Below are 16,182 nucleotides of genomic sequence, written 5' to 3'. Positions count from 1 at the left end.
ACATTATTGTTATTGATTGGTCCCCACCTCCTCTGACTCTTCCTGAGCCCATTTGGGGCTTTCTTGTCCAAGATATGGAAGTGCTTTGACATTTCCTTCTCCTGCTCTTTTTACGGATAAGGAACTGACTGAGGCAAACCGGGTTAAGTGATCAGGTTAAGTATCACACAGCTAATAAGTTTCTATTTGTGTCAGCTATTGACGTAGTTGGCACTTAATACATGTTAAATTTTGAATATACTTTAATGATATGTCAATGTATTACTTCTATGCATGGAGAGGACATAGCTACTCTACAAGTAGATATTTTTTGAAGAAAGCATGAAAGAAAGAAAGAGGAAAGAAGGAACGGAGGGAATAAAGGAAGAAAGAAAAAGGAAATAAAAATGAAAAAAAGAAGAAAGAAAAAAGGAAGGAAAGAAGGAAGGAAGGAAAGGAAGAAAGGAAGGAAAGAAAGAAGGAAAGGAGGGAGGGAGGGAACAAATAAGGAAGGAAGGGAGGAGGGAAAGAAAGAAAGAAAGAAAGAAAGAAAGAAAGAAAGAAAGAAAGAAAGAAAGAAAGAAAGAAAGAAAGAAAGAAAGAAAGAAAGAAAGAAAGAGAAAGAAAGGAAGGAAGAGAAAGAAAGGAGGAAAGAAAGAAGGAAGGAAGGAAGGAAGGAAGGAAGGAAGGAAGGAAGGAAGGAAGGAAGGAAGGAAGGAAGGAAGGAAGGAAGGAAGGAAGGAAGGAAGGAAAGAAGGAAGGAAGGAATTTTCTGTAGTGTGGGATTCTTGAGGCTAGAATCTGGGTGGCAGTATCTAGCGACTCAGAAAATTCCCATAACAGGCTTCCGGAACCTAGCAAGTATGTTCCAGTAATAGCTCTTAACTAGAGCTATTCCAAAGTAGGATGGATTGCTCGGGGAAGTCATGGGTTCAAACTCTTTGGAAGATTTCAAGTAGGAGTTTGAAGACACTGGTTCGGAAATTACGGAGGGGATGCATCCCGGGACATGGGGATAGCGAAGTTCTCTCATTCCGGGTCTGTGATGCCCTGACCCGAAAGCTCTGGCGCTGATCAGCGTCGTAACTCACGCCACCGAAGCAGCTGGGCGTGGGGCTCGAGCAGGTGAACTAGGAGTAGGCAGCAGGCGTGGGTGCTCTCAGAGGGCCCTTTAAGGGGCGGTCCTCAGGTGGTTGGCTAGTTTCTAGTCCAAGGTTTTCCCCTCCCTGGCTTTCCCCATCTCCCCGCTCCTTTTCCTCGCGTTCCCTCCCTCTTCCTCCTCCTCCTCCTCCCCTTCTCCGGCTTTCCCCTCCTCCTGGGGGCGGCCCTCACCTGGGCGGACCGGCAGAAGCAACCAATGAGCTGACGGGGCGGGCCGCAGGGTCTGGGTAGCGGCTGAGACCGCGGCGGTTTGGTCCTGAAGAGCCGGGGGTCTAGTTGCGGGAGAGTGCTGGTGATGCTGGCCCTCAGCCGGACCGAGGCCGCTGCCGACCGGCCCAGGTAACGCAGGCTCCGCCGGACGGACGAAAGGGCAGATGGGTTGAGGGCAGAGGCTCCCCCCAGAGTGGCCCGACTGCCAGACAGACCACCAGCTTGCCCTCTAGGGAGGCGCGGGAGTGGAGGGGGTGGGCGGTGTCGGCAGGCAGGCAGGCTGACAGACTGACTGCCAGCCAGCCTGACAGCAGACAGCCCGAGTGTGCCTGCGCCTGAGGTGCCCAGACGGGCTGTCTAGTCCTCGCTTCGTCTGGGGGCGCGGGACGCCGGGACGCTCCGCCTGCCCGCCTTGGGAACGGGAGGGGAGCGCAGGAGAGAAAAGGGAGGGGAGGTCGAAAGACAGCCTGGGAGCCCCCTCCTCCGGCTGGCCCCGAGATTGCATCAGCCTCCAAAAAAGTGGGTTTGCGGGAGCGGGAGCGGGAGCGGGAGCAGAAGCCGGCTGTTTCCCCTAACTTACTCAATCCCGGCCTCACTCTGGGCCGCGGAGCTCTCTCCAGTTTCGGTCCTCTTCTTTCGCTCTCTTTGTCCTTTCTCTTTGCCTGCAGGACTTTAACTGCCTCGGCTGGGAGCTGAGATCTGAGCCGGGGGCCCCCGGGGGTGGGAGGGGGAGCCTTCAGCCCGGCCCGACTCCCTTTCCCCGTCCTGACTCCCAGGTTGCGGACAGCGAGCATCCGGCTCTCTCGTTGGCTCTCTCCACTCAGGCAGCCTCTTTGCTGCCCTCTCTGCCCTCTTGGCCTCCCAGCACCAGGTCAGTCTTGGCTAAGGACCTCAAAGGCCACTTAGCGTTCCAAAGGCATAGTTCCCAAACTGCTTTCTCTGACCTACCACGCCTCTTGGGGTGGAAGGGGGGGGAGCGTTGAGGACAGGGTCTGCCCGCCGTTTGCTTTTGCCCTGTATATAAACACTTTCCTTCGGACCGAGAGGTTACCACCGACTGCTTGGAATGCAATGATGTTTGGCTACTGAGGCCAGGGTGGCGGGCCTGGGGTGCCGTGGCTCCTCCAGAACCTCTTGAAGTAGGTTTGAGTGCTGGTCTCTTCCTCCTAAAGCTCCCAAGCCTAGTCCCGAAGTTTCTCCTCCTTGATTTCAATTCTGAGGACGGTGGGTTTGGCGGCTTGGCACGGGAATAAGGACCATTTATCTTGGAAGTGGCCTGAGGCCATGGAGGGGCAATGACCACTTCTAGGTAAGGAAGAAAAGAGGCTGGTTTGTTCACTAAAAGAGTGAAGTTGGGAGGGCAGCCTGATATCTCTAAAGCTGCAAACACCCTTCCAATTTTACCTCCATATGAAGGCAAGCAGTGACTTGAAGAGAGGGACTCTTCTGGGAGTTTTAGCGGGCTATAAGCTCAGCATGAGCTACTCAATCCCTAAGAATTTATTAAGCACCCACTACGTGCCAGGTACTGTGCTAACTGCTAGGGGATGCAAAGAAAGGTAAGAGACCAAAGGAGCTAACAGTCCAGTGGGGAACCAACGGTGTGAAACGCCAGACCAAAGAGCCAACGTAGTCTTAAACTGTCTAAATCATAAGCTATGTAGTATCCAGTATGAGAGATAATAATTGTCCTACTATGTTCTGTTCTCTGGATCAAGCAACATTTATGGTGCTGTTCACTTCTGAGCACAAGCTGCAAGGTACCCAGAAAAGAGTGACTTAAGAATGCTGAGGGAACTGAAGATCCTGACTGGGAAAAAAAAAAAAAAAAAAAAAAAAAGAAAAGAAGCATGTTAGCTCTGTTCAAGTATTTAAAAGGTTAATATATGGAAGGATTGCACTTCTGCTTGGCTCTAGAGGAAAGAAATTGACTCATTGCAGAGAAAAAGATCTAGGCAGAAAAAGGCCCATTGCAATTAGAGCTATCCCAAAGTGAAATAGGGAGCTGCGGCATGTTCTACTACATGCTGGGGTATATCTAAGAGATTCTTGTTCAGATATGAATTGATATGGCCTGTGAAGCCCCCTAACCAACTCTTTTTGTGATTCATTCTTATCTACCATTCATTCCCTACTAAGTTTTGGTCAGGAGGTCTCCTTTGTCTTGACATCCCTTGATTTACTAAGTGCCCTAAGGACACACTCTCTCTCCCTGAGCCTTACTGTCTTGTAGACAGACTAAGCTTGGAGAGATCTGAGTTGTCCCAGCATGATTTTGGCAGCTATAACAAGATGTTTCTCCCTACCTTCAGGGAACAGCCGCACCTATTTTAAGCAGCTGAAACTGTGCTTTAACCCATTGTTGGACTTTGGCTACTCCATCTGGAAGGAGAAAGAATCTTGGTATTTTGAATCTTTCCTTTTGCTTTTTTTTATTGTTGTTAATTAAAGGAGGAAAGTTTGCAAGTATGTCCAGGTGGTGCCATTGCTAGAAAACAGTCATTAAGAGTTATTGATGGGTATCCTGGCTTTGCTTGACCTAATCTTGTTGTTGCCTGTGACTTGATGCTACTCCACCAATGCTACATGAAGCTTTCATTTTGCAATCCCAAAAAAGCCTGAGTGGATACACTTGAGTTCTTCAGTATGAACAAGTAACACACTGTTTCACCCTCAAAAACAACACTCATAAGACAATATATTTGGGAGTAAAGAATCTTGAATCCACAATTCCTCTGTTTTATCCCTCTTTTTGCCCTTTCTCTACTCCATTCCACCCAGAATTTGACTTTATACTTAGCCAACCTAACCTAGAGACAATGACTTCCACTCCAAGATCCCTAATGTCAACTTAAATCATCAATATGGGCAGTACTTTGAGAGAATGAAATTTCATTCCTTAAGTGATTATCTCTAAGTGAGCAATTTTAACAGTTTCTGTGTTTAGGACTGTTGTGTTGAATGACCAGTATAATCCAAAAATAAATGTGAAGTAAGACAAAGAGGGAAGAATTATGTTGAAAGCTACTTGTAAGGAATATCTTCAGATTCCATTTCATGTTTTTCATGTTATTCTTTGTCTTAGGCACATGTAGGCAAGGGCATAGATAAGTACATTTTGAGATGGAAAGGGAGAACATCTTTCTTCCTGTTCCCCAGTCACTTGACTACATATTTGAGGTCTACTGCTTTTTCTTCCCCATTATATAATTACCAGGTCTTTATTATTATTTTTTTTGGAGTTTCTTTTTTAAAATACTTTTATTTAAAGTACTGAGTTCCAAATTCTCCTTCCCCTGCCACGATAAGCAATCAGATATTAGTTATACATGTATAATTGTGTAAAACATTTCCATATTAGTTATTTTCTACTAGAAGACTCAAATAAGAGAAAAAAAGAAAGAAAGAAAGTGAAAAATAGCATGCTTCAATTTGTATTCAAACAATTTCAGTTCTTTCTCTGGAGGCAGATAGTATGGTTCATCATTAGTCCTTTGGGATTGTCTTGGATCATTATGTTGCTGAGAATAACTAAGTCATTTCTTCGAGCAATATTGCTGTGCTGTGTATTATATATTGCTGGTTCGGTTCCCTTCACTATGCATCAGTTCATATAGGTCTTTGATGGTTTTTCTGAAATCATCCTATTTGTCATTTCTTATAGCAGAATAATATTCCATTACAATCACATACCAGAGCTCCATTAGCCATTCCTCAATTGATGGGTGTCCCTTGGATTTCCAATTCTTAGCCTCCATAAAAAGAGTGGCTATAAAGATTTTTGTACAATTTTCCCTTTTTTGGATGTCTTTGGATATGCCTACTGTTTTGAGCATATCAACTTGCTCTTCCCTCAAGGAATTTATAATCTAATTTTGGAAGAGTGGTAGGGAAGGCTTATAATCAAATTACTGTGATTCAAAGTAGAATTGTTAAATGCAAAAGGAATGGAAGTATGGAGAAATGAAGAAATCGATGAAATGAGAATCTGCGTTCCTATTCCAATCTTAAGTTAGTTACCTTGGCAAATCATTTCACATTTCTGGGACTTAGTTGCTTCCTGTAGAAAATGAAAGGGTTGGACTAGAATGATCTCATCTGTTTCAACTCAAATGTTAATGATATTATGAGAAAGCCAGGAAAAATGCTAAAAAGAAAAAAAAAAAAAAAACTTTGAGAAGAGAGAGCTCAAAGGCCATGAAGAACAACTTGTCTTAGGTTTGCCCTGAAGTGATAGTTCTCTAGGCTCAGGGGAAAAAGAGGGGGCAGAACAAGGTCTTGAAAAATAGGTGTGCTTAAAGGGATAGTTTGTGGAGAGTAAGGTGTATGACAATGGTAGGTAGCCTTAGCTGAGATGTTAGACTCTGACCTCTATACTAATTGGCTCTCTCAGTTTGCAAAAGACATAGGGATCATAGTGTCAGCATGGATTGAACATGATATTGGTTCACAAATTAAGTTTAGTTAGAAAAGAAAGTGATAGAATCATCCCTTCTTGCAGTCATGTTACTTGTGACTTGGGTCTCATTCACCAAGTACTTTAACCAGAGGCAACTGGTTATAGCCTTTTCTTAGAAGAAGAAACAGGTAAGAATTTGCCCATTATCTTAAGGTTTCCTAAGCATATATTCCCATGGTCTTGCCTGGAAACACCTCCTGGGTATTGACATTCCAAAGAGTTTTGCCTCATTTTCAGAATTGGATTGATGTGCCTATGGAGGCTGAAAAGTAGGAATGGTGCTGGGAGGCAAGAGCCAAGTTATCTGGTTGGTTTGTTTGGGAAGAAGAAGAAATTCAAATTTTGCTGTGTCAAATCTCATCCAGGCCAAATGCTTCCTTCAGGGGAGTACAACTTGATGGAACTAGGCCAAGGCCATAGGGGAGAATGTTATTCTTTATCTTAGGCACATGTAGGCAGGGGCATAGACAAGTACATCTTGAGATGGAAAGGGAGAACATCCTTCTCCCTGTTCCCCAGTCATTTGGCTACATATTTGAGATAACTTGTTACTTTCTTTTTTTCTGGAGCAATGCTTGACTTGGGTAGATAGATGGGAAACCTGGCAATTAAGCATTGGAAAAGGGGTCTGACTCTAAGTCCTTATGGCTTCACTATTACTAGTTGTGAAGTTTCCAGGGAAGAGAAAAAGAGTTGACCTCAAAATAATTGTGGAGGTGCCTGAGGGCCTATTCCGCATTTTCCCAGCTGAGCCTTCAGGTAGGACAGAGCAATCTTGGATGCTTTTCTTCTAAGGAAAGAGAGGAAGAGATAGGGATCCTATAGCTGAAGAGAATGACTATAGAACTTCTAAGTACTGCTGGGCAGCTAACTGCCTCCTGGCAATGAGGATTCAGATATTTCTGCCAAGAGAAGTCTGGTTCTTCTCTCTGTTCTCTTCTGTTTTATGTATTTTGTGGTTCTTGGTTGGGAGCTGAGTATAAAGTGTAATCAACTACAATGCCTCCTGGCTCTGTTAGAATCCTTCCCCCATACCCTATTCCTCACACTGATTATATTCTTGCTTCTTTATCTGTGACTTTATCCCGATCCATGGCCCCACAGCCTCTCACCCCCTTTCTCGTCTCTCCATCCTTCTTTTCTTACACATGTCCAATTTCTCCTGAATTTTTCATAGTCTTAGAAAGAATTATTGCATTTTCTGGAAAGAATAATTCACTGAAATCTCTCATGTGCCATTTCTCTCTACTCAAGTCAATTCTCAAAAGATAGGCAATAATGAATCTATATGGTCATTGTCTCACAATAATTCAGTGAGAGAAGTGTGAAAAATATGTCCATTTTAAAAGTGAGAAAATTCAAGGATATTGTGACTTAGCCACACAGATGTTGCTGCTAAGAATAATAATAATACTTAAATATTTGTATATCACTCTAAGGCTTGCTTTTGCAACTATACGAAGGGGTTCACAAAAAGAAGCCCCTTTTTGTTCTTAAGCACAGATTCCACTGATTCAGGCAGGATGCGTGCCTAGCACCATAACTAGTGGGCCATTCAGGGGAGATATGCTTCCTGCTACATTCTTTAGATTGTGGGGAATTCTAGTCTTATAAGCCACAACTCAGTTGGAATGCAGAGTCCTGGCTATTCTGCTCAAGGAAACCTGCTATTGTCCCATAGAATGGCTAGTATGCTCAGGTGTGGAGCAAACACAAATAAATAATAAGACTTGCATGACTGAATGAGAGTGAGAAAAGTGCTCTGGAAACTTGAAAACACTACATAAAGGTAAGCTGTTATTATTACTATTTTTTAGCTTTATTTGCCACTACAAACATACTGGTTTACACCAGTGTCATGTCTACAGAGTTAGGAAGAAAAGTGTTTCCAGTTAGGATCATGTGGTGGTCAAAACAAGAATATTTAAGCTCCTAGTGACTTCCAAACGTGCTAGCAACAATTCACAATAATCTTTTAGAATACTCAGAGCCCAGGCAGGTGTCCTGGAGTTTAACCGATAATGCTATTCCTTATAGCTCAAAGGTATTTGTTCTGTTTGTCCAAAGTGAAATAAGAGGGACTTCATTTTGAAGACTTAAAGTTTATCTTCTCTGGAATGACTAAATTCCTTCATCTATGCAATGAGGTACTTTCCTAGGGCTTTTTTTTTTTTTTTTTTTTTTTTTTAAATGTAACCATGTATAGCAATGCTGAGAGCATTGCAAAATCTATATTCCCTGCAGTAGCACCAATGAAAATTCAGAGATTACTTGAGAGTGATACTACTCATTAGGGTGGAGTTTTCTAGAGGATTAAATATAAACTACGGATTCCTGGAAGTTACTAGAAAGAAAACCAGTGAAAGTTGGGAATTAAGTATGCTAATTCTAGACCTATCTGTCCATTGAATATCTTGGGATTTTAAAAGTTTAAGATTTGCTTTCTGGAAAGCTGGAGGTACTACATCTCTTTTTTAGAGCTGTGTGAGTAAAAAGTAGCATCAAACCTAATCCATCCTGACTGAAGAAGAGGACCAAATTCTGCTTGTCATTGTCATCCTGAGTGTTCCTATATTTTCAAGATACTGGTGATGGTATCATGGGACATGTTTGCCAAACATAAAAAGTTTATGTCTTTTTACTGCTCTCAGTATGAAGACCCTCAGAATGAAGACATTGGAAATAAAAAATTGTATGGAATCTTTCTTACCTCAATCTGGGTAGTGGATGATGACAAAGGAGAGGGCACTCTTCCTATACCTCGTTTACCTATTGAGATGTGCACCCATTCATTCTTGGCTCCTATAGATGCACGGTGCCCAAAATTTGGCTGAAACCAGGATCTTTTCAGTGAAAACTGCCTATTCTTCCAAAAAGTTTACTACCTCTCACCAATATGTAATTAGGTGTACTTCCTCAGAGTATAGGATTCTAGTTCTACAGGCAAAGAGGGCAAAGCTCATATTCATATCCCCTTTAAAAGAGCCGATCCTCCATAGAGTATTCATGGGTCAACATGGACAAGTATCAAGAAAGATGAATCATGGGTGTGTAGGTTAAAATGCTCACCTTAACTAGATCATGAATCCAAAGAAATATTAAAATGTAAAACACAATGGCTTTCAAACAATCTGTGAAATGGGCCATATATATATATATATATATATCTGTGTGTGTGTGTGTGTGTGTGTGTGTGTGTGTGTGTGTGTATACGTAGCCATTTTTTCAAGTGAGACGATTGAGACCTGGAAAATGTTAAATTACTATCCTTTAGTCATATAATTCATCAATTTTAGACCTCAAACTGGCATCTCTAGACTCTAGGACCAGTGTTATTTCCATTAGACTATATTGTTTCCTTTTGAAGCTGGAGTATGTTGTTGACAAGTAAAGATTAGAAAGGTTAGCTGGTTATAGTTTAATAATATGAGTTAAACAGTGACCCTGAAGTGCCAATGCTGAGAAAGAAGATCAACTGAAATCAGAATGGGCAAAGTTTACTTGGGAGCCTGACTCAGCTAGTGTGGCACTTGAGGAGTGGAGAGGTGGCTTACTTTGTGAGATGTTCTCACAGATGCATTCCCTCCCCAAACTTTACTGCAAACTTCTTAATTCTATTTTCCTAATCCAGTTTCCTTTCCACACTCTTGACCCTCCTGCCCAATACTGAATGATAACAATAGTTTGTATTTATATAGTTCTTCACATTACAAAGCTCTTTCTCAATGTATTGCCTCATTTGGAAGATCTCCAAGTGACATCTGACATTTGACTTTGTGGACTGGGCAAACTTACACTTTTCCTTTGGAGTGAACTAAAAGATGAAATGCTGAATCTAGGGACCAACTATTCTTAGAAATCTTTCCCATAATCAGGGAATGTGCCTGGTCTTATTATTTTTTTTGGGGGGGGAGGCAGGTAAGGGACAGAAAAGAAGGGGAAATAAACATTTATATAATGCCTACTTTATGCCAAGTACTATGTTAGTAGGAACTTTACAAATATCTCATTTGATCCTTTGGACAATCCTATAAGATAAATATTATTTCCCCCATTTTATAGTTGAGGAAATTAAGAAAAACAGAGGTCAGGTAATTTGCCTGGGGTCATATAGTTAGTAAATGTCTGAGGTGGGATTTGAACTCAGGTATGGGGAGGTTGTTCCATCTTTCCCATTCAATTCATTTCATCAAGCATTTATGAAACACCTACCATGTGCCAGGCACTATGCCAGGTGCTGGGGAGACAAAATCAGTTTCTTCCATCAAAAAGCTGGGAGATGCAGCATGCATGTAATAAGAAAAGTAAAGAGGAGATGTTATCAAAACAATTTGGGAAAGGGAAGAACTTACGGTGGAAATCCAGAAAGATCTTATGTAGGAGCTGGCCCTGAGCTAAGACTGAAGGGAGCTGAAGATTCTGAGAAATAGAGATGAGGGAGTAGAACTTTCCAAGTATAGGAAAAAGCCTATGCAAGACACAAGGTGGTAGGAGATGGAATGTTTCCTAATGAGAACAATAAGTTGAATACTTTTTGTAGTTGAAGATGAAGTAAGTGAAACTAGCCTGAAAAGAGACCAGACAGATTATGAATGTAATGATAGAGGAGTTTGTAGTTTGTCCTGGAGGCAGTAGGGAGTCACTGAGGCTTCTTGAGCAGAAGGACATACTTAGAACCAAGTTTTAGGAAGGACAACGCCTAGTCATTCCTCAGTGTCTATGTCTTGTCTCAATAACTCTGGATCAGACGTTTGGCCTGTGGGAAGAGCAGGGGTAGAGGAAAATTCTCAATGTTACTTAGATAAGGAGAGAGAGAGAAAGAGAGAGAGAGAGAGAGAGAGAGATGTTGCCTTACAAGGGCTCCCTGATAGATAGCTATGAGAAAACTATGAAACAAAGCAACTACTTAAACAAGGTTTCCCCTTTCCTAATGTTCAGAGAGAAAAACCTCTTTGATGGAAATCCAGGACTGTGCTTAGTTATTAGGTAACTGGATATCCCATTATCCCCAAGCATCTCTGAGTTAAGAGAAAAATACCACCCTCTATTGAACAGATGGTAGTAGCTGACCTGAACCACACGTTATGACAGCACCCCTGTTGCTTTCTTGTTTTCCAAAGGTAGCAATGTTCCTTTCACAGGTTGACTAGGCACATGGTCCCCATCTGCTCACAGCTTCTATTCCTAGCCCATTTTCCAGCTTAGCCAAATTTTTGAATGCAGTTCTTCAAATGCTGAAAGTCACCTTGGCTAATGCTGAAAGAAGAGCTTTGGGGTTAGAACCTTGAAGATCAGATTTATAGTTTCAGGTCTCTTTTTACATGGCTCTGTGAGCTTGAGGAAGATGTTTAACCTCTTAGGATCTTATAGACTCTTGTCTATACAATGATGATTTAGATTAGAAAACAAACTTGATTTCCTTTTTTTGGGATAAGATTTCTGATTAGTGAACTAGGGAAATGCAGTTCAAGCATTGACTTAGATTTCAGTAAAGCATTTGACAATGTCTTGTGCTATTCTTCTGCACAAGACAAGTTAGAAAATAACTTGGAGAATTTAGAACTGGCTGACTATCCACGGTTATTCAGCAGTCAGTAACAATTCAATGCCAGTTTGGAAGGTCTTTTAAAGAGTGGAGCACTCCAGGAATCTATCCTTGCTTCTGTGCTATTTTAATCTCTTTATCTAGAATAAAGACAGAGATAATCATATTTGTAGTTGATTTGAAACTAGATTCAGTAGCTCATGAGTTATATGACAAAGTCAGGATTCAAAAATTTCTTGACAAGCTATAACAATAAACTGAATTTAATAAGTTTTATTTAATAGTAACAAATGTAAATGCTTACATTTGGATTTGGGTATATTGTAGAAGACTAGAGGTCATCTACTGGAGACTAGATGAACACTTGTCAGCTACATTGCAGTTATCATTCTTGTTTTCTGTGACTTCTTTTTAATCATCATTTATTTATTTAATTATTTTTTGAAACTCCTTTCTGCTTTGGAATAGCCAAGGTGCTGGCATATTGTAGCATATGCTTCAACTGAGAGTTCATACTGTCAAGTTTAATCACATAAATGTGTATGTGGTAGTGAAGGAGAAAAGTGACTTCAGGATTAGGAAGGAAAAAAATGAATATATGTTTATATTCATATACTATGAATACTATGTTGTATTTTTCTTTACTATTTGTTCTAATACTTTCTGCCAAGATAATCAGAAGAGAGATAAGATAAGATACACTTCATTTTCTGTCTCTGGCAGGTGGCTCTTCATATTCCTTTGATTACTTAGTAAGAGAAAAAGTTAATAGAATGGAAAGATTTAAGAGTCCAGCAGCACTGAGCTTGACCACAAGGTCTCTGAGCCTCAGTTTCTTTTTCTGTAAGATGGAGATAAAGTAAATAATATTATTTATTTCATAGGGCTGTTTGGAATATCTAGTCAATAAATGCTTGTAAAATCCTTGGTGAAATTTTAAAAAATTATACATTAAAAAAAAAACAAAAAACAAAAAAACTTTCTTAGGCATTTTTTAGTTGACCTGATGTCAGCTTTAAGAAAATGTCTATGGGATCTGAAATTAATATTTCATCCCATATTTTCCCTTTGGCATTGATGTGTGTAATGGTGATTAATGTGAAATGGACTCTAGGTAAGAAAATTGAGAGCTGGAAGTATTTTCACCATCAAATTCTCTTTAAGATTTCTTATTCTGTGTTTTTAATCCATTGGCTTGTGTGCACATTGTCTCCTTCATTAAAATATAAGCTCTGTGAAGGTAGGGATCTTTTGTCTTTTTTTTTTTTTTTTTTTTTTGGTACCCCCAGCATTTAGTATAGTAAAGACTTAATAATGCTTATTAATTGATTGACCCAGTCCCAACTGGAAAATGAAGAAATCAAGGTCCCCACAATTAAAAATTGCTTGCTCAAGGCCATCTAGCTTGTTAGTGGGATTAATAGCACTCATTCTGCCCCCTGATATGTTCTGTCCAGAATGCTCTTTCCACTACCCTGGGCGGCCTCCCATCAGCTCTGTTAGCTTTCACTATTATCTCCTGACTACTAATTGAGACACTCACAAAAATAAAGATGCAGCTTTCAGCTGAGTTCCCAATCTCTGTTCTCCAAACGCTGAGCACATTCACAGTGAACTCTCCCCTCTTTTTGTATTGGAAGGGCTTGTTCTATTTCAGTCACCAGAACAGGGAAAAAGAAAGTGAGAGTTAATTATGGTGTTTGCAGTCTTTAAGTGAATGTAATTCTGGGTGTGACTTTCAAAAAACTTCTCCCTTCAGGCTGAACGTTTCCTTTTCTCATTTTATCTTCCAAGGCAAAAGGGGTGAAAACTAGCAGAAAAAAAAATGGAATATTAGCTCAAGCATGTGAATGCAGAAAGAACTCCAAGAGAGAACATGCACCTGCTTCAGTGAAAAGAAACAATCACAAGTCTGAGCTTCTGCATCAGGCAGCCTTTTTTCACATCCAAGCCCAGGGACCTGCCTGCCCTGGAGATGAAACCCTTTTCCTGACTCCCCCTTTCTTAGGGGCTTTGGGCTTCATGGCTGGGCTCCTCAATGCTTAGCTAAGCCAGCACTGTGTGTGGGGAGTGTAGATATGAGCTTTGTAATGGGTCTGAAATGGACTAATAATGAGAGAGACAGATTGGGACCAATACGGTGGGTAGGTGGGGTAGGAGTGGGGAGAGGGGAGGGAGGGAGATTCTGAACAAGAACAAAAATCAGAGGACAGGCGCGAGTTAATCAGAGGAGGAGTTGGTGAGAACAGCTTGGAGAAGGTGACTAAGGCTAGATATCCTTGTAGAGAAATATTTTTGGAGGAAGATTTCTGATCTGGAGAAGACAAGGCTTCCATATATCATATCAAACAGCTCAGGGGATCATATACCAAAGGGAAAGCAATGACGTAGGAAAGTCAAAGTTCAAGGAAGCTGTGAGTTGTCCTAGATCGATCAGGTAATGATGATAAGAGGAAGAGGCGATTTGTCTCAAAGTCGAGTGTTCTTTCTACTTTATCCTCCTGGGGAGAGAGAGGTCACCAGGTCCTTTTGCACTTCCCTCCAAGGTTTTTATACCTGGGTGGAGAAAATACAGATGTGGTCTCTAAGAGGATGAGAGCAGAAAAAATGTTGGATTGCTTTTGTAGAGCAAGTTCCTTGCTGAATGAAATTATCTGGGAAAACACACGAATGCAATAAACCACTTGTGCTAACTGGCCTTATCGTTCCAGTTTCTAATTGCCTTGGGAGTCAAGATAAAAAAAAAAAAAAAAAGAAAAAAGAAAAAAAGAAAGGATTCAAAATTCATTTCTGAATTCAGAAATAATTTGAGGCTAAATATAGGGGGGGGAAACAGCTGTCATTTCACTCAAAACACTCTAAATCCCTATTTTATCTGTTAAACTATTTATTGCTTTTTTTGTGTGTTAAATAACCTTTGGGCCAATAAGCTCAGTGATCAGAGCATGAAATTAGTAAAATTCAGGTAATAGACATTCAAATAGGTCAGGGAGTTATATTCATAGAAATTCTATTCCTTGGCCATCGAGTACCCCCTTGAGAAAACTGAGGGTTAGCCAGGAGATGGCAAATGGACTGGTTTCTTAGTGTTTGGGACTTAATCTTTGGACTTGAAAAGAAGAGGGTAGCACATGCTACGGGAACGTGACAATCAGTTATATTCCTTCTCTTTTTGCTTTGGGGTTCAGTCTCTATGCTTGGGCCAGCCCCTTTTCTGCCTATCCTAGCTAATATCTTCCCTCCTACTGGAAGTATTGTGCTGCTATAGAGTTGAAGGAGGGAAGTGATTAGGGGGAAGGGGTAGTTCTTGCCAGTGTGGGGGGTGTATCTGTCTCCACATGCCTTTGTGGGGATGTAGACATGAACATTCTTGCATTAGTTAAATCACGGGGAAAAAATTTGATAGTGTTACTGGAATGATATTTTTGTATTCTTATTATCTCTATTCTGATTAGTTATGGGAGAATTCTGTGTTTGGGATGTGTGTCTATCTGTGATCTCAGTGTATCGATCCATCTGTATGGGAACCTTATAGAGCTCACTCCTCCATTCAAGACTGGGTTGCTCTGTCTCCCTTTCTCTCAGTACTTCTAGATTAATCACTGAGAGGGTATCCGTAGTCTTTTCTTTTTCTGTTATATTTCAATAGGTTTTTCCCAGGGGAGAAGAGGGAGTAGACTCTAGAAACTCATGCTGACTGGGTCTTTTTAAGTTTTTTTTCCCTTAATAGTATAATATTTTTCTAATTACATATAAAGATAGTTTTAAATATTCATTTTTGTAAGGTTTTGAGTTGCAAATATTTTTCTCTCTCCCTTCTTCTCCTTCTTCCTCAGACAGCAGGCAGTCTGATATAGATTACATATGTACAATCATTTAAAACATATTTCCATATTAGTCATGTTGTGAAAGAAAAATCAGAACAAAAGGAAAAAAACATAAGAAAAATCAATCAAACAAAAAAAATTAAAATAGTATGCTTCAATCTGCATTGTCTCCATAGTTCTTTCTCTGGATGCAGATGGCATTTTCCATCCCAAGTCTATTGGAATTGTCTTGGATCACTACATTGTTGAAAAGAGCTAATCTTGTTGATCATAGCTAATCATCACATAATCTTGCTGTTATAGTGTGCAATGTTTTCCTGGTTCTGCTCACTTTACTCAGCATCAGTCTTTCCTGGCTTTTCTGAAATTAACCTGTTCACCATTTCTTATAGAACAATAATATTCCATAATATTCATATACCATAACTTATTCATCCATTCCCCAATTTATGGGCATCTGCTCAATTTCCAGTTCTTTGCCACTACGAAAAGAGCTGCTACAACCATTTTTGCAAATGTGAGTCCTTTTCCCTCTTTTGTGATCTCTTTAGGATACAAATCTAGTAAAGTAAGTCTTAAGAGAACTTTAGCCCAAACAGACTGAAGAAATCAGTTTCATTGAAAACCTCAGATGTGATTAGAGCCAATTTGCAGACTTCTCCAGTTAGATCCATTTGGATCATAAGATCAGAGATTTAGAGCTGGAAGCGGTGTTAGGGTCAAATGAGTCCAATCCTCTCGTTTTACAACTGAAGAAACTTAGACAGGGTGGTTAAGCAAGCCACTTGTTCATGTTGGCTTCTCTGCAGGCCTCTTTTTTGAAGATGTTTGAAGTGGTCCTGATGACCAGTCAACAATCTGTGCTGATGCAGACATAGCAAGAATTAAAATCCTCACTAAGGATTTCCTTCTGTTTCCAAGCCATAAATTGATTCCCAACCCCAACTACAGGTTTATTTTTCAAAGTCTTGCCTTGTGGATATTGGCATTGACAAAATTTT

This window comes from Sminthopsis crassicaudata, chromosome 2 (genome assembly GCF_048593235.1).
Source record: "Sminthopsis crassicaudata isolate SCR6 chromosome 2, ASM4859323v1, whole genome shotgun sequence".
In the NCBI taxonomy this organism is placed as follows: domain Eukaryota; kingdom Metazoa; phylum Chordata; class Mammalia; order Dasyuromorphia; family Dasyuridae; genus Sminthopsis; species Sminthopsis crassicaudata.
Note: the sequence above shows the minus strand (reverse complement) of the source record.